Source organism: Suricata suricatta, chromosome 15, assembly GCF_006229205.1.
Source record: "Suricata suricatta isolate VVHF042 chromosome 15, meerkat_22Aug2017_6uvM2_HiC, whole genome shotgun sequence".
NCBI classification, from domain to species: Eukaryota; Metazoa; Chordata; class Mammalia; order Carnivora; family Herpestidae; genus Suricata; species Suricata suricatta.
In genome coordinates this window covers 14,939,337-14,958,989 of record NC_043714.1, presented here as the reverse complement: position 1 = coordinate 14,958,989, position 19,653 = coordinate 14,939,337, and the positions used below count along the sequence as shown (strand labels likewise).

At 41.6% G+C, this 19,653-nt stretch overlaps 1 pseudogene; it reads left to right on the top strand.

The window, feature by feature from the left end:
• The first annotated feature begins 331 nt into the window (after positions 1-331).
• On the top strand, positions 332-1,054 carry LOC115279134 (annotated as a pseudogene).
• The last annotated feature ends 18,599 nt before the right edge of the window (positions 1,055-19,653 follow it).

Here is a 19,653-nt window from a genome sequence, read left to right as displayed (position 1 = left end):
TTGCCAGTGGAATAGTGAATATGTGGATGGTACTGTTGATCTTGGAGTCTGCCAGTCTCGTAGAATCTTAATTGATGAAGACGCTGTTAGGAACCGAGTGAGCATGTGGGTGGGGGATGGCGTAGGGAAAGTCTGCAGATGAGAAATGCTGCCCTGGCCGCCATTTCCTCTCCATTCCCCTCTTCACCCTCCACAACCAACTTTCTATGTTTCCCCTTTCCTGCCTCAAATTGATGTCTTTGATGTGCCCTGACCCCTAATCCTCATGTAGATAGAAAGTACCTGACAAGCTCTTTTTCGTGGCGCCTCGGAGGTGGTAGGCGACGTCAAGATGAAGTTGAACATCTCTTTCCCAGCTACTGGCTGCCAGAAACTCACTGAAGTGGACGATGAACGCAAACTTCGTACTTTTTATGAGAAGCGAATGGCCACAGAAGTCGCTGCTGATGCCTTAGGGGAAGAATGGAAGGGTTATGTGGTTCCAATCAGTGGTGGCAATGACAAACAAGGCTTCCCCATGAAGCAGGGTGTCTTGACCCATGGCCGTGTCCGCCTGCTGCTGAGTAAGGGGCATTCCTGCTACCGTCCACGGAGGACCGGAGAGAGAAAGCGCAAGTCTGTCCGGGGTTGCATTGTGGATCCCAGTCTCAGTGTTCTCACCTTGGTCATCGTCAAAGAAGGGGAGAAGGCTATTCCTGGACTCACTGATACTACTGTGCCTCGTCGCCTGGGGCCCAAAAGAGCTAGCAGAATACGCAAGCTTTTCAACCTCTCAAAGGAAGATGATGTCCGCCAGTATGTTGTGAGAAAGTCCCTAAACAAAGAAGGTAAAAAACCTCGAACCAAAGCACCCAAGATTCAGCGTCTTGTTACTCCATGTGTCCTCCAACACAAACTTCGGCGCATTGCTTTGAAGAAGCAGCGCACAAAGAAAAACAAAGAGGCTGCAGAATATGCTAAGCTTTTGGCCAAAATAATGAAGGAGGCCAAAGAAAATGCCAAGAACAGATTGCAAAGAGACGGAGGCTATCTTCGCTGAGAGCTTCTACCTCAAAGTCTGAGTCTAGTCAAAATGAGATTGTTGTAAGAGAAACAAATAAATAAGATCAGACATAAAAAAAAAAAAAAAAAAGAAAGTACCTGACAAATTTCAAAGATCCCAAGTGGCCATTCCTTGCTTGAAATTTCTTTATGTTTTCTTAGGTTTGGGGAAATGAAAAGAAATGATCTAGAAGCCCCAGCTTCCGGACCGCCTTCTCTGGAAGTTGGATATCGTCAAGGCCTGGCGCTGGAAGTGAGCTGTGAGTCGTGAGCCACGATGGCCGCTTTTCTTTCTGTCTACATGTCTGTCTGCCTTCCTTAGCTTTCTTCTTCCTTTCCTCATGATTTTCTTCAGCTCTGTTCCCTTTCTCTGCATTTCTGCCTTGTTATGTGGAGAGCTATTAGAGCTTTGTATCCCAGGGAAGTTGTGAAGAATAAAGGATGGCAACCTGTGTTTCCTAGGGAAGCCATGAAAATCCCATCTCTGGAGAGTTTAAAAAAGCAGTGTCAATATGAGATGAATCTATGCAAGGTTCTGTCTTGAAGAGGCTGGAGCTTGGGTTACAACCACTCAAACTGTGGGTGCAGCACTCACCCCATTCCTCACTTCGAAGGTGAATTCCACGTGTGGATTCCACCCTAGGAAAGAACAAGGGACACTGTGTCTCCTTCCTTCTCGGTCCATAAGCCTTCCTTTTCCTCCACGAACCCGGTCTTTCCTGTGTTTGCAAGCTTCTTCTGGAGTGGGTCTGATACACGATTAGGAAGAAGGAATACTTAGTACTGTGATGTAAAGGGCTTCCTGTAGCTTCGGTCCTTGTTGGTGCAACAAGCATTTTCTGACTGTCTCCCGTGGAATTGTCTGTCAGGCACTGGGGTTGGGACTGGCCACGCAAAGAAAAGTGAGATGCTCACTGTCTAGTGGAGGTAAGACCCGCTATATAATTTGTGAGTTTGCACAATTTGTGAGGTACAAAATGAAAATTTGGGGCTCTTGGCACAAAAGTTAAGAAACTCACTATTTGACAGTAGAACTCTAAGCAAAGTACCCTTCTGCGCACGGGGCTGGCTCTGTGAGGCTGCGCAGGTAGGATGCCCACGAGGCCTGTGGGAGTGGGGGGCAGACGGGGAGACCTGATGCCTATTGCTGCAGGGCTGGGGGAGAGGGTCCGGAGCGCTCCGTACACAGTCTTCTGGCCGCCCTGAGGGGTTCTCCCAACTCCTGAAGAGGGAGAAGGCAGAGAAACCTCTCAGAGGTTTCTCCTCTTACCTGTATCACTAATGGACTTCGGAAACATATATTTCTCACTCTTTCTCAGCGGCACAGTCACCAACAGCTTTGTCTTGCCATACTGAGGGTACTTTAGTATGGAAACCCTTCCTTGTTCGGCCAAAAAAAATGTCCTACGTCATTGTGCTACAAAAATTAACACTCAACAATAAAATAATATTTTAAAAGAGCCAGTGAGGAAAATAAAGCAAAGCTAATGTAAGAGTAGGAAGAATTAATAAAGGCCTTAATGAGATTGAGATTCTATACATAGGCTAGAAATTGGCTGCAAATTTAATTTTTTATAATTGTAGTAAAATACACATACCATAAAATGTACCATTTTAAAGCTATTTTTTTGTTTTAAACTTATTTTATTTATTTAATTTTTTATTTAAAAAAAAAGTTTATTTATTTATTTTGAGGCAGGGGCAGGAGAGGCAGAGAGAGAAGGAGAGAGAATCTCAAGCAGGCCCTGCACTGTCAGTGCGGAGCCTGCTGTGGGGCTCCAATCCATGAACTGTGAGATCATGACCTGAACTGAAACCAAGAACCTGATGCTTAACTGATTCAGCTTCCCAGGTGCCCCAAAATTTTATTTTTTTAAGTAATCTCTACACTGAACATGGGGCTCAAATTCACAATGATGAGATCAAGAATCACATGCTCCACCACTGAGCCAGCCAGAAGTCCCTCATTTTAACTGTTTTTCAGTGTCTAGTTCAAAAACACTAAAGACATTCGTGTTGTTGTGCAGCCATCAGCACTGTCCATGTCCAGAACTTCACCATCCCAGACAGAAGCTCTGAACTCATTGAACAGTAACTTCTCATTTCTCTCTCCCTCCAGCCCCTGATAACTACTACTTTTCTCTATGAATTCGACTACTTTAGATATCCTACGGTATTTGTGTCCTTTTGTCACTGGCTTATTTCACTTACCATGTCTTCAAGATTCATCCATGTTGTTGCACGTGTTCAAATTTCCCTCCTTTTCAAGGCCGACAAACAGTTGTATGGACATGCCACACTTTATTCATTCATCTATCGTTGGATGCTGAGTTGTTTCCACCTCTTGGCTGTTATGAATAATACGGCTATGAACCTGGGTGAACAAATATCAGTGTGAGTCCTTGCTCTCAATTCTTTTGGATATAAACCCAGAAGCGGAATTGCTAGATCATATGGTAGTTCTATGTTTAATATTCTGAGGAATAGCAAATGTGGTTTTGAGGTTTCTAGCAGTCTCCTCCAGAAAGGAAACATATTAAATTATACGATTCACAGTACCCTCAAGGTAACATGGATCAGTTGTTTGTGAGACTAGAAAGACCTTTCTCCCTTGGGTGCTTATAAAGAAGTTGCTCTGTATTTTGATGAGCAACAGGATCTAAAATAGCCTAAGAGTGTGTTTCCAGAGGCTGTTTAGGGCTGCTGATGGCATGATGCCAAAGCATAGGACGCTGATGCCGAGCCCGCGGTCCGGGCTTGGAGGGGCGCTGGGTCCTCCTCGGATGAAAATTCGAAAGAAGAAAATGGTTAGCAGGGGAGAGAGAAATTAAAAAACACATCTAAGGGAAAAGGGAGTTTTTTTTTTTTAAAGAAAGCGTTCTTGACACTTTGCAATTTAGAGACGAGCATTTTTTTCAGGATAAACTGTTCTTTATTTCTCTCGGTAGCAAACCGTATTGCTGATTAACCGCTGCTTTCATAAACTCCGAGTGGGCCATTCAGGGTGCCTTACTGCTGCTTAATGTCCTGCGCTGAGCTTGCTCCTCCTGCAGTGCTACTGAGTGTTTTGTTTTTATTAGAAATTCACCTCGCCTTGTGTACTAAGGGGAAAGAGAAGGGAAATCACACCCCAGAGCTCAGCAAGCCCATAAAATGGCAGAGCTTCCTGAAGAAGCCTGCCCTGACCCCCAAGGCCCTGGCGGCCTGCACCGTAATGAAATGCATGACTGCGGGAGATAATAATAATTGCAGCAGTGGCTCGTTGCAGCTCCCGGATGATTTGGGGCTGTCAGGAGTGCGCTGTCCTCTGACATCCCAGGAGGCGAATGGCGTCAGTGACTGCGGGCCCTGATTGGGGCAGTGAAATACTGCTGGCAAAAATTAAAAGGTCCCCGTGTCAAAATAATTCCTGATATGCATATCTTCCATTCTGATGAAACGGCTGATATCCGGATTAGCAAGATAATAAAACTGATCAGGCTACAGTTAAACAATTTAAGTTGGAGAGCTGTTCATTTTGTAGGTGTCACTTGTCAGATCAAGGGGTCAAGGCAGAATGAAAGGCTCTCCCCGGTAACCTTCCAATGATGTGGATCTGGAATGTTCTTCATGATTTGTCCAAAGTTTTCATCATCGGGCTGCCGAGTAGCATTACCGCGGGAGGCTGTATTCTGACATTCAAATCCCCGGAATGACAGGTTATTAGGAGAGGAGAAGTGGCTCTACATACATTAAGCGCTGTATCTCTGACCTGTAATGTGAACTGATAGTGATATTGTAATTGAGTGAGTCTGAAAAAAAAGGAGGGGGGGAGGCTTTATTAAAACATGGGAATAGAAAGGAAAGCATTTATATTTCTGATGATTTGTGGGTTTGTAAAATAAGCTTTTTGGTGATGATTTATTTTCCATTTCTAAAAGGCTGAGTGGTGTGCATAGTGTTTATTTGGTGTAACAGTTATTAAACTAAGATAACACGAACTCTCTCTGCCTGTTCTTCACATGCTGAGCAGGCACAGATCAAAAGAGATTTGTTCTATCAAAGGCAGGAGCTTTACAACTAACAAAATGGACCCGCGTACAACCGGAGGCTGGGGCTACTCCTCAGGATATTTGCCTCCTAGCTCTAGCTTCGTGCCCTGCGCTGCCTGAGGCTGAGAGCTCTCTCCACCAGCCCAGCCAAAGGGGGTGGGCGGCCTCCCTTACTGGTGTCAGCGACCCCATTGTGGGCTGGTGTCATGCACTGAGAAACTAATTTAATGTGCGTTAATAGGGTCTTAGGTGACACCTTTCAGCTTTCTCATGAAATACCCTAGTCTCAGGAGGTAAGGCAGGCAAATCACTGAATTCAGTGGTAGCTGTGGACCCCCTCAAGGAGCCTGACTCTTGGGTGACCATAAAGAAACTCTGTGTGTGTTTGAGTATGTGTGTGCACACATGTGTATAGGTGTATGCATGTGTAGTGCGCACGTGTGTGTGTGTGAATACATACCTGTTTGGGATCTTCTTTCTACTGATTTCATAGGGTAAGAATTGGACAGAGAAAGTTCTAATAGGATGAGCCCTGAACCAGGCATTGGGAAACTGAAGTTTTGGGATGACGTTCAGCAGTGACACACTAAGTGACGTTGAGCAGGTTAGCCAGCATCTCCATCTGTAAAATAGCAGTAATAGTTGTCATGGTGCTATGGTAAGGGAGAAATGACATGATGGGCATGAAAGCCACTGTCAACTACAATACAAGCATAAAGTATTGATGTTAAACTAAGAACTGGACTGACACATGTTTAGCTCCATGCAGACATTAAGGGTTTATTATATCTACATTTTTAGATATTATCACAGGAGCCGTGACTCAGATACCTTAGTATTTGAAGTGTGTTCTATAAAATTACCCACCAATGAAATATGGTAACTTTAAATATTTTGAAAACAGTTATCTTAGGTCTTTGTTTAGTTCTCACTATTATAATACTCACCTATTTTTTATTTAATGTATGTATGTGTGTAAAAGTGTATGTACAGAAGATGCATCTTGGCCTTCCCCAAAATTGAAGCTAGTGAATATTGCTGCTCTTGTTTTACAGATGGTTGTATAACATGGGCGTTTGGAAATGCCAGTAGTGAGTCAGCAAGAGAGAGAGTAGAGGCGAGGGTGATCCAGGATTTCTGGCTTAAGAAACTGGGTGAATGATGGTGATACTTTTAGAGATAATGAGTGCTGGGAAAGGGACAGTTTCTGGGAATAAAAAATAAGAGTTCTATTTAGGACAGATCACGTTGGAAATGCCTATTATGTCTTTTCCTGCTATAAGTTTAAGGATGGTATCCTTGAATAACTTACTTTTATATGCACATAGGAGAAATGTTATAAATGAATTTTCAGTAGTTAAATTACAAAAACAAGGAGTTGCTTAAATCCAATAAACACATCGATGTGGAAGGCCTGCATATAAAGAATATAAAAGTAGCCTCACCTTGTGAGAAAAAAAACAGTAGAGAGTAGTGATCATTGTGAGTTAGGGTAATCTTAGAATGCTTCCTGGAGGAAGTTAATTTAGAAAGAGACTAAGGAAGATAGGTTGATGAAGGGAAATATAAGGGTGTTTCAGAGGGAAAAACACCACCAGTAACTACTTAAAAATTGTTTTTATGTCTTATTTATTTTTTTGAGAGAGAGAGAGGGACAGTGAGAGCAGGGGAGGAACAGAGAGGGAGAGAGACACAGAATCCACTGACAGGCTCCAGGCTCTGAGCCTAGCTCGAATCCACAAACTGTGAGATCACGACCTGAGCCAAAGTTGGATGCTCAACCGACTGAGCCATCCAGGCACCCCAACCAGTAACTACTTTAAATATGCTTCTGAATGGAGGCCTATCAAAATATGAATTTCACATTTAATAAGAGTACTGGATAAGTAAATGGTTAAGTAGAGACAGAGGTAAAGCAAAACTGAAATAATGGAAGAGCAAGAAGAGCTAGTATTTTAGGAATAGCTTTGTAGAGTGATGTCTGTGTGAATTTATCTATCCTAGATGTTTTTTCAAGGTGTCTCAAAGACTGTAAGACAGAGATAGGGAAGTTAAGTCAGGTTGCAATTCAGTAAGCAAATTTACTCTTACATATGCAAATTGATCAAATTTAAATTACCAAAGGATTTCTGGATGGAGAGTAATCCCAGGTACTGGGATCTTGGATAGCCAAAGGCCAACTCTCTACAAATGTTTATAAAGATGTCTAGGCATGGCTTGTGTGTGGCCACTGGGGTGCCTCCCACTCTGGTGACATAGGAGGGACAGGAGAATTAAGGGTGAAAGTATTTGGATAAACACTGTTGCTAAATAAAATATTTTTGTGCCTGTCCATTTTAAAACTTGTCTGAGGCCACTGGCTAGCCAGAAGTAGTTTTGCTATGTCCTAGGCTAATTCACACACTGGGAAGATCTGGCTCAGTCCAAGCTACTTACAGCAGTATAGATATTTTGAATTATTAAGCCCAAGAACTTGTTAGCAGCAGGTGTGAGAGAGTCTGTCATCTTGTTCCCAGTTTGGGGGGTCACTTTAGATAGACATTAATTTAGGATTAAGACCTGGGTTTACATGAGATGCCCAATGAGTATGATGCTACTGTACTTGTAACTTAAAAAATAGTATATAAATATTGGTTTTTTATATGTATAGGAAGTGTCATCAATATCTGTTGTGCAAGACACTGGAAGAGAGAGTTAAGTAAGAGAGGAACAGGTGACTGATGGTCTCACCCAGTCTTGCTGTGCTGAGATGCCTCCATAGGAGGACTCATCCTATTATCCAGGTGGTGTTTTCCCAAAGAAGTGGTTAACCTCATTCCTTTCTGGAACAGCTGAGTTGAGACCAGAAAACTTCCTGAATTGATATACTCCAGTATTTACCTATAGATAATCATACTTCCATAAAAGGTGAAAGTAAAGTTGAAAATAAAATAAGATGCTGAATTAAAGTTGGTTAAATTTCTCTTGATATTGAAAGTCTAAGTACAAGAAAACTTCAACCTAAATGCTTTATAAGGACCAGCACAGATAATATAGTCTTATATGGGTCAATGATGTTATTTGCATGCTGAAATTATTTTACGTTTTTAAAATAATAATATTTAGTCCCTTGGAAGTCTTTGGTTTAATAAATACTCATGGCTCTGACTTTTTGGTTCTATTGATAAAATGTTTATTACTCATATATCATAGATATGATGTGTTTCAGGATTTCCTAGTATGGAAAGTAAAAGCAGAAAGCATCCTGGGAAGACCTAACTTAGTTGCAAATAATTCCCTTAAATCAGACCTTTGGGCTTCCCTTTTTACCTGCCACCTTTTGTTGACATAGTGTTCTTTGTCCTTATTTTTATTTTTATTTTTATTTTTTTTTAAATTTTTTAATGTTTTATTTATTTTTGATAGAGAGAGAGAGACAGAGCATGTGAAGGGGAGGGGCAGAGAGAGAAGGAGACACAGAACTGGAAGCAGGCTCCAGGCTCTGGGCTAGCTGTCAGCACAGAGCCTGATGCGGGACTCGAACCCACAAACGTGAGATCTGACCTGAGCCGAAGCCGGAGGTTTAACCGACTGAGCCACCCAGGCGCCCCTGTCCTCATTTTTAAAATGTCTTTACCTTTATTATCATTACCCTATTTTATATAGTTCCATGTACACTTCTAAATTTGTATCCTTTACTTATCAGAAAGAGAGTGAAGTTGGAGAGAGAGCCAGGGCTGTTTAGGATTGTTTTTATTAATTTTTTTATTAATTTTAATAAAATTTTTAAAAATTTAAATCCAAGTTAGTTAACATATAGTGTAATATGGTTTGAGGAATAGAATTTAGTGATTCATTACTTACATCTATCACCCAGTGCTCATCCCAACAAGTGCCCTCCTTAATGCCTGTCACCCATTTAACCCAACTGTCCCCTTTCCTCTAGCAACCCACTGTTTGTTCTCTGTATTTAAGAGTCTCTTATGATTTGCCTCCTTCTCTTTTTTTATATTATTTTTCCTTCCCTTCTCAAATGATCATCTGTTTTGTTCAATTCCACATACGAGTGAAATCACATGATACTCGACTTTCTCTGACTTATTTCGCTTAGCATAATACACTCTGGGTCCATCCTCATTGATGCAGATGTCGTGATTTCATTCTTTTTGATTGCTGAGTAATATTCTATATCCATTTATCTCTTGATCCATTCATCAGTTGATGGACATTTGGGCTCTTTTCATACTTTGGCTATTGTCAATAGTGCTGCTATAAACACTGGGGTACATATGCCCCTTTGAATCGGCATTTTTATATCCTTTAGATAAATACTTAGCAGTGCAATTGCTGGGTCATAGCTCTATTTTTAATTTTTTGAGGAACCTCCATACTGGCTACACCAGTTTGCATTCCCACCACCAATGCAAGAGGGTTCCCTTTTCTCTGCATCCTCACGAACATCTGTTGTTGACATCTGTTTTAGCCATTCTGACAGGTGTGAGATGGTGTCTCATTGTGGTTTGCTTTGTATTCCCCTGATGATCAGTGATATTGAGCATCTTTTCATATGTCTGTTAGTCATCTGGATGTCTTCTTTAGAAGAGTGTCTGTTCATGTCTTCTGCCCATTTCTTCACTGGATTATTTGTTTTTTGGGTGTTGAGGTTGCTCAGTTCTTTATAGATTTTGGATACTAACTATCCAATATGTCATTTGCAAATATCTTCTCCCATTCCATTGGTTGCCTTTTAGTTTTGTTGATTGTTTCCTTTGCTGTGCAGAGCTTTTTATCTTGAGGTTCCCATAGTTCATTCTTGTTTTTGTTTCCCTTGTCTCTGGAGCCATTTTTAGTAAGAAGTTGCATGGCCGAGGTCAAAGAGGTTGTTGCCTGTTTTCTTCTCTAGGATTTTGATGGTTTCCTGTCTTACATTTATGTCTTTCATAAGATTGTGGTTTGTAAGAGTCTGAGGGATAACTTAGTTTCATAGGGATCATTTTATATTGTATTTCTTGATTGAAGAATTTGTAACATTTCAAACAAAATTAATGAAGTACCTCTGCTGCCTTCCTAATGGGAGGCACTACAGCTTGCTGGAATGGAGCATGTGCTCTGAACCTGAGAGCCTGGGTTTGAATCCCTGTACACCAGAGCTGTGTGATTTCTGGATGGGTACTTATATCTCTCTGGGCTTCAATCTCTCCATCTGTAAAATGAGGAACAGTAATAAATGGCAAATTATCTGATAGGGTTAGTGCAAGGGTGAAACTAGTTATTTAATGCACGGCACTGACTAGTGTTAGCTAATACTATTATTGTTTAGTTTTTCATTGTGAATTCATTACCATCACTGGCTCTTGGTGAGATAGGACTTAGCTTTTTTTCTCTCATTCCTTTGAAATTTAGGGGCCTGTGCCAGCTATTATCTTTATTGTGTGTTTGGAGCATTACACTTTAATACATTATTTAGCAGCACTGCTAAACATCTCCTTAAGGCACTAAAATAGAAGTTTTCCTGGTGCTCGAACTCTAGGAGGCGTGGGGGAAATGGAGGAGACCGGGGAGGAAGATGGCCCTCAAGGGGAGGGGAAGCTGCGAGGAGAGTTAGGGGCTCGAGGCAGACTCCAAAGGGAGCTACCCCCTTGTCATGTGCTCTGTTGGGAGTCTGTCCCCACAGCACTCAGATCTGGCCGAGTTACCCCCTGGGTCCTTCCTTCTCCAGGAGCAAGTGGACAGTATGTGCATGTGGTTCTGTGTCTCACCTACAGGGGGTAACACTGCAGCTCTGGTCATTTGTCTGTATCCTCATGCTTCCTCTCATTTCCTTTCTGAAATACATTGTTTTTACAGCCCATCTAATTTGGGTGTAAGCTTGGCCAGCCTCGTTGTCATTTTAATATATATTATTTCAGTTTTTCACACAATCTGTAATTTATTTTATTGACTTTCTAATAAATAGGGGGGCAAATCTCTTATTTCCGTATGGACTTGCATTTTGGAGAAGCTTCCCATGGCTTAATACTAGAGCAAATCCACTCTGGCTCATTTTCATCCCTCCCATTTGAGTTTTATGTGTCTCTCCTCTCCTAATTTTTCATTAGAATATAATAATAGTGTGAGGAAAGGGTGATTTGATATGTGATATATTTCATTATGTTCTTATGGTAAGGGTAGAGTCTAAAGTGGGAGAGCATCACTAATTTTTCAGCACAGTAATTTATTCCGCAGTATTTAAATGTTGTAATTTTCACACGGAGGCACATGCTGCCACATCTATCTTCCCCTGGACCAGTCTGTCTTGCTCTTTCCTTTTCATCTGTTTTGTTTTTGCATATTTTTTTCATAAATTCGACAGATGGCCTCTTGATGAATCCTTGATAATACTGTCATGTAAAGCAGCTAAGACTAGAAATCATCTCGCAACAATTTTTCATTGCAAAGGGAAAATTGAACAGAGACAAACATCACTAAGTCCATAACAACAGCCACAAAATATCTACTTCATGTAAATAAAGAGGACAGGCTTGCCTCCTAATGCTCCCACACAAATGCCAACGTCCTTTTAAAGTCCTCTGAATATTTTATGTTGTGTTTAGATCTTCCTTCAAGCCTCAGGTTGGTTGAGATTTGTGGGTTTTCATATTCCGAACACTCATACAGCCCCGCGTCCTCTCTCTTCTCCCTGAGCCCCTCCTCCCAGGGCTTGGTAATTGTGGATCAGGTGAAGTTTGCGTCCCCTCATTTCAAGGTCATGCACCAGTAGGACCATTTTCCTGACTCAGAGGGCACGTAATTTCACAGCCGTGTACTCCTCATTAATCCCCCCGAGTGGGGGCTTGGGAAGTTCCAGATCACAGGTTTGTTTTTGTCTTGTTCTCTGACTCAATGCTTCACAAAGGGATTAGATTAACCCCTTTGATTGTATTTGTGTCTTAGTGCCTCTTGTTTGAAATAAAGTGATTTCTTCCACCTTCTCTCCTGCCCCGTTCCCCACCCCTTCCCATTTCCTGACCTCGTATTTTTTTCCCCTTACATTTAATGAATAGGTTGCAGTTCATTAAAGAGAGATTTGTGACAAATACAGGGAATTGTTCATTTATTGATAGTAATTACAGCTTTCTTTTCAGATAGACATGTGTATGTATATATATGTATATTTTTCCATTTTCTTTCAGAAACCCATCTATATAGTCTCAGGAATTACCACAAAGATGAAAATGTGTTGTCCAGTGGGTAGGAATTGAAATCCTTCTGAGCCTGAATTCTTATGGTTTCTAAAAATTAGAATGCCCTAAAACTAGAACATTATTAATTTATTTGTTTCTAAGTAGGCACAGGATCTCAAGCAAGCTCTTGCCTCATTTAAAATATCTCATTTTTCCTTGCTTTTGCTTTCCTTTCTTGTTCTCGTCCTGATTCTGATGGCTTTTGTGACTCTCAGAGACCATGAAAAGGACCCCTCTGGGCCTTTTACAATTTCTCAGGATGTGTGACCATTGCAAGCCCTCTTTGCAAGTACTGAAATTTCCCACTTTCCATGACACAGAAGCAATCAGAGCTATCAAATAGCCAATGCCCTTGTGGATCAGGCACTTTACCCCCCAACCCCCAACACTGAGGTAGGCTTTACTGTGCCCATTTTACAGAATAAGAAGCCAAGCATAAGAGGAGTTCAGTAACTCATCTGAAGTCCACATTATTAGAAGGGTTGTTGCAGCCAGACTGAACTCTGGTCTTCTAGATTTCACAGCCCACATTGTCTCCTTCCTCTGTACCATCCTGCTTCCTCATCTGAAGCTGTTCTAAGCTCCAAATTTAAAACCCATAGGCCTGTTTTCAAGTTTATATGTTTGTAAATGCCACGTGAGACTGTACTCCATTTGGAGGGATGATCCGTTTCCTTTTTCTCTTTCTCATCTCTTTAACAATAAACACAAGCTTGGAAATAATTAAACAGAATGGGAGTGTGCTGTGCTCCATTCCAAGTTAAGAGGCAGGACATCAAGCCTGCCTAGTCAATTGCCCTTTATTCAGGGAAGAGTGGAATGCAGGGATGGAGAGCATCAGGGGTCAGACTGGGGTTGAATTCTGACTTCTCTGCTTCTTAACGTTATTTTACTTTTGTCTAGTTCAGAACACAGACTGTTGTGAGGAGTAAAAGTTAACATGGATAGAGCACTTTAGAAGGCCTCTGGCTCAGAGCAAACCACTCAATAAGTAGTGCTGTTGGTTTTGTTGTGAGAAATGTTACTCTGTCGTCTGCCTGACAGAAAACCCCAGGAACACACCTAGAGCCAAACCACGGTCAGGTTTGCTTGTTTGCTGCAGCCAGGGATGGGGCACCTCAGGAAGCTCTACGGCAATGTGCTGAGAGCTGCTCAGAGGGGCTTGTTGTAGGAGTTGGGCTTGCATCCATCCGGCAAGTCTAAGGAGTGTTTAAAGAAGCAGGGGCCAGGGGTGCCTGGGTAGCCTCATACTTCATGGGTTGGAGCCCCAATTCAGGCTCTGCTCTCAGGGCAGAGCCTGTTTGGGATTCTCTCTCCCTCTTTATTGGTCCCCAGCTTGTGTGCTCGCGCGCGCTCTCTCTCTAAAAAAGAAAGAACGAAAGGAAGGAAGATGCAGAGGCCGTTGCTGGATGGGCGCTGGTACTGTGATGGCTGGATAGCCTGGTAGTGTTTTATCCAGAAAGCAGGGTGCTTACCATGGGGCCAGAGCTGTCACTGGTAAGACCGCAGAGGTGCTCATTTAGTCACAGGATGAGGGATGTTTGGTGTCCTTGTCTCTGTCCCATCCCACACATGGCCTTGGATGGTCTTTGTCTCTGCCTTATTTGCCTATATCTGCAGAGCAGCTTCTTTTCTGATGTTTATTTTTGTGAGCATTGTTTATGTGCAGTGGTGAACCTTGTGGCTTAGGAGGCAACCAAGACCTTTTTTACCACTTTCTCATTGATTATGTTAGCCTTCTTTGACATTAAAAAAAAAAAACAAGCATACTTAATAGAACTTACTGAATGCCTTGTTCTGTCTTAAAAGACACCTCTTACTTTATCCTCATAAGAACCCTATGAGGTAGGTACTATTACCATCTTTATTTTTTTATTTTATCTTATTATTTTTTAATGTTTATTTATTTTGAGATAAAGAGCAAGAGAGCAGGTACATGCACGAGTGGGGGAGGGGCAGAGAGAGAGGGAAAGAGAGAATCCCAAGTAGGCTCCGAGTTGTCAGCATGGAGCCCCAAGTGGGGTTTGATATCAGAAATCATGAGATCATGACCTGAGCCGAGATCAAGAGTAGACGCTTAACTGACTGAACTACCCAGGGGCCCCACCGTCTTGATTTTAAGATGAGGAACTTGAGACAGAGAGAAGGTCAGTAACTTGCCCACAGTCACAGCTAGTAAGTGACCTAGGATGGCTTTCCTCTGATGTGCTCCCTTTCTCCTGGAAGGAAAACTCACCTCAGGCATTTGGAGTTCCTTTTAGACTCAGAGAATTCTGATAGCCTCTTTTGTGACTGAGGCGTAGTTAAAGGTGGGAGTTCTTTCCTCCTCTGTGCTATGTGGCATTTCTGTTATTTAAGTGTGCAGATGGGTGCTGGGTGAAGAAACGATTTAAGTTGTGGACTTGGGTCAAGAGTTTGGGAGACTCAGATGCTCTTGGGACATGTGCGGGGCGTCTTCCTAATGTGGAGGAGCTCAGGGAGGTGCGCTGTTCTGGGGAAAAGAGTTGAGAGACAAATAGGGAGATAGCTGGACTAAATAGTTTATTATGGACAGTTTCATGGTATTGGTGAGACAATAAAGTTTTAGGAAATACTGGAAATCAGATAGAATATGGATTTTCTGTTTCACTACAGAGAGGCCATGACTGCTGTAAAGGAAGAGGGCCCTGGTAGTGAAAATGAAGTTCAGAAATATAATATGAAAATGTAATAGGGAGAGAACTTGAAAAGTTCTGATTTTAAAAGCTAATATTTGCACATACAACAAATATTATTAGTGAAAAATATATTAGTGAAATTTTCAATAAATGTAATATATGCATGGCATTGTGATAGGTCATAGAAATAAACTATATTACAGGGAAGACAAGGTCCCTGACCAAATTTCTCTCGTTTTAAATTCCTTTTAACAAATACTTATCAAGCACCTAACATACTGTAGGCCTCACACACACAAGGAAAACTAAACCAAACCAACCAACCAACAAAAATAAAAACAACCCCTGAAACTGAAATTCAAACCAAACAATAGACATACATTTTAAAATAAATTGAGGGGTGCCTGGGTGGCTCAGTGGTTAAGCCTCCGACTTCGGCTCAGGTCAGATCTCACGTTCGTGTGTTCGAGCCCCGCATCAGGCTCTGTGCTGACAGCTAGCTCAGAGCCTGGAGCCTGCTTCTGGTACTGTGTCTCCTTCTCTCTCTGCCCCTGCCCCTCTCATGCTCTGTCTCTTCTGTATCAAAAATAAATAAAACATTAAAAAAATATTTAAAATAAATTGAAATGAAATGAGATGAAATAAAAGTAGCCTTTGCCTTCAAGTTACTCGTTGTTTGTCATCTGGCAAAAGAGGAAGACTTTTTCTTGGCAATGATATTTTGGGATGAAGGACTCTTATTCAGAGCTGCCCCTCAGACTGCGCTTTTTACTGTCTGCAAAATACATTTCTTTTTGGCTCTCAGGTTAAAGTTCATCTCATCTTTATGGTGGGGTCCAGGCATGATGCTTGGTGCTTTACCACTGCCTTTTCTCTCTCTGTAAGAATGTGCTGTGGGTTTTTTTCACTCTGCCATAAAATGGGGGTGTTAAGGCACAGAGTGGGTAAATGAGGTGCCAGGCTTCACATGCTGGACATGATAGAGATGGGACCTCCTCATTTACGGAAAGCAGAATTTCAGACAATTGCAGAATCTCTGCATTCTTGTTTTTTCATTTGCTTTATTCATCAAATTTTTCACTAATTCTCACATTTACTAACTCCACGTAGCTACTCTTTAAAAAAATGTTTTTAAATGTTTTGTATTTATTTTTGAGAGACAGAGAGAGACAGCGTGAGCAGGGGAGGGTCAGAGAGAGACGGAGATACAGAATCTGAAGCAGGCTCCAGGCTCTGAGCTAGCTGTCAGCACAGAGCCCAACATGGGGCTCGAACCCACGAACCGTGAGATCATGACCTGAGCCAAAGCTGGTCGCTTAACTGACTGAACCACCCAGACGCCCCAACTACTTTTTATTTATTAAAAAAATTGTTTTCAAGTTTTATTTGTTTGTTTGTTTATTTAGAGAGCATGAGCCAGAGGAAGGGCAGAGAAGGGAGAGAGAATTCCAGGCAGGCTCCGTGCTATCAGTGCGGCGATCAACTCAGGGCTCGAACTCACGAACCACAAGATCATGACCTGAGCTGAAATCAAGAGTCAGGCACAACTGACTGAGTCACCCAAGAGCCCCACTATTCTCTTTTAGAAGACAAATTAAAGCTTCCTTTTTTGGGTGTGCCTCGGTGGCTCAGGCTTAACCACGCTTAGCCAAGAGTCTGACTTCGGCTCAGGTCATGATCTCACAGTCCAAGGGTTCGAGCCCCCACATCAGGCTCTGTGCTGGCAGAAAAAAGCTTCCCTTTTTTTTTTTTGTTGTTGTTGTTGTTAGATACACAGGGTTTGTATGTAATTAATGTATTTACCTATAGCCATGAAATAATAAAGAGAGAAAGGCAGGCGTGAGTGAAAACAAGCTTTATTTTGGTTTTGGGGTGTCAGGTCTCAAACTTTTTATAAGTTTGGGTCTAGAATATTATTTTCTCATCAACTTCTTTGTTATAATTTTTGCTTATGTTCTGCTGCCTCGACCTTGGAATTTTGATAAACTCAGACATATGTATTTTGGTTAAGGCAAGCATTAACTCTTTCTTTGCTCTTTCAAACTGTTTTTGGATATGATCATAGCATAGATATTTGATCAACACCATTTCTATGAGAAATAGCCACTAAACACTTTGGAAGGGAGTTTGCAGACACCCCTGGCAAAGACCAGAAGCTGTCTTGCTGGAACCTGACACTGTCCTACGCTCTGTGACCCATGTGGGGATTTGTTAGGCTGAGATCACAGGTCTTGTTCATATGAGGGCACTATAGCCAGTCTTCTTTTGCGAATTCGCTTCTGGGGAATTTTGTTTGGAGAAGTTATTGTTTGTAACTCAGCCTTTGTGATTTTTTTTTCTTGGAGTGAGAAAGGAGGGGAGTGGAGCATGTTTCTGTAGTACTTGTACGTGAGCAGTATGACCCTGGTATAGTGTATTACAGTTCACATCTTTCCTTGAGCAGGAACTCATTCTGTATTTTCTCTATTCCTTAGAGGCTGGGTTATTCCATTTATAATTAATTTTTTCTTTTAATAGTTTACTGCTTAAATGCAGTTTTGTCTTACAGAAAAGCATCTCACTAACCTCTCACCCTTCCCACCTATATACTCCTACACTGTTTTTTTTTAAGCCTCAAGAAGCCCCTGCTTCCCAAGTGCAATGCTTCGAGATTTTTCCAATAGAAAACTAGAAAAATTCCCACATTCTGTAGCAATTTCAGTACCAGCAGAGGCATCAGCTGTTTGCAGCTGTCCCTTTGGGACCACAAAATCAAACAGTAATATCCCTGATATGGACAAAGCCTGGGCTTCAATTATTTAGCAGAAATCACAGTTGTGCAGGGAAAGTGGCATGCCAAAATGGACCCACACAGGTCTGGGAGTGAGAAATTCCACATTCTAATTTAGATTCTGCCCTGATGCATTGCACTACTGGGCAAGTCTCTGCACCTTGCTGTATCAAGGCCCTCAGATGCAAGGTCCACTGCCTGCAGCTCAGTCATGTTGTGGCTGTGAGAGAATCAGATCTATCCCATATGCCCTTCTCCATCTCTTCTTTCATGACTGTCAGCTGTTAGGCACGGAAAACCCCTGATCTTCCTCATCCGGTGGATGGTCGAAAATACCACTTTTTCTTCAAAGCCCGCCACTGGCACCTTCGGAATCAGCAGTACCCATCCACCTGCCTGGGTGCAAACTCCGTGTTTCTCTGTCGGGTGGGAGTTAGCTTTGCACTGAGCTGAAAGAGGAACATACCAATGTTCAAACCCCAGGTCTACCACTTACCTCTTTTCACCAATTTGAAGACACATTTTTAACTCATCTAAAATTGAGATGTATTCTAAAATCAATAATATTTTTTCATATTGTCATAGTTTAACTTTTAGTATTTTTTTCTTTCTCACTGGAACATAAAATAATGGTGAGTGATCAGAGTTGACTTAGATTTAGTGAAATCTACTTGTGTGGCTGCATGCAAGTCATGTAGCATCTCTAATCCTGTTCTATTTATAGAATGGGATGCTAACGGCAATGATGCTGCGGGTTTGTCGTGAAGGGAAAACCGAGTATATTATTGAACTTATCAGAGAATTGGACAGTAGAAGTCATTCAATGAAGGTTCTTTGATAGAATCTTTAGATCCAGAAGATATTGGGGTAATTGGAAGCCACTGTTTAATATTTATTTTCTCTTTTGTCATGCATACTTGGGACTACTCTCTTCTAAATGATGTCTGTGTTCACACAGTCCAGCTTTTATGACTAATGGCAACCTCTTCCCTTCTCTCCCCTCCAATGCCTTCTCCAGTCCCATTTCTCATTGCATGAAAAGGATAGGGAAGGAGGAATTATTTAAAATTTGAAGGCTAAAATACCATAATATTAATTTTGACCTCTATTTTATTTACTAGTATAATCATGTGTTTTATAATTCTTATGAGAATGTCTTCTTATCATAGATATGCCTTAAAATATTAGTTTTAGAATGTAGCTGGTTTATGACAGTAGGAGGTGATTGAGCAGAGGCTGGAAGGGTTGAGTTTTAACTAAAACCAAGAGACTGAAATTCTGTGATAAGTGTGTAGTAATATAATGTATGTCTAAAAAATATAGTAGACAAGAAATGAGATATTTTAGTAGGCCACAAGTTAAACAGAAATCTGTGATAATAAGTGCTTTGGATAAAGAAACAAAGAGGGGCACCCGTGCAGCTCAGTTGGTTGAACGTCCAGCTTCAGCTCAGGTCATGATCTCGTGGTTCATGGGTTTGAGCCCCGTGTTGGGCTCTGTGCTGACAGCTAGCTCAGAGCCTGGAACCTGTCTTTGGATTCTGTGTCTTCCTCTCTCTCTGATCCTCCCCTGCTCTCACTGTCTTTCTCTCTTTCAAAAATAAATAAAACATTAAAATTAAAAAAAAGAAACAAAGAAGCAAACCAAGCTTAGGCAATGCACTCATATCACTCATTCAGAAAATATTGTTGGCATGTCTGCTATTGCTTGACACTATATTAGGCCCTGGGGACACAAAAATAAATAAACCTGGTTTTTTCCCTCTAGAATGCCATGATAAGAGAGAAGTGGAAAGGAAATTAACTGGACTGTAACAAGCATAACACTGAAATTATATGGAAAATAAGAAAGTAGGAAGAAGACCCAACAAAATGATCAGGGAGAAAGGAGACAGAAAAGGTTTCCCTGAAGACATCACATAGGAGCTGGATTATAAAAATTTTAATATTAAC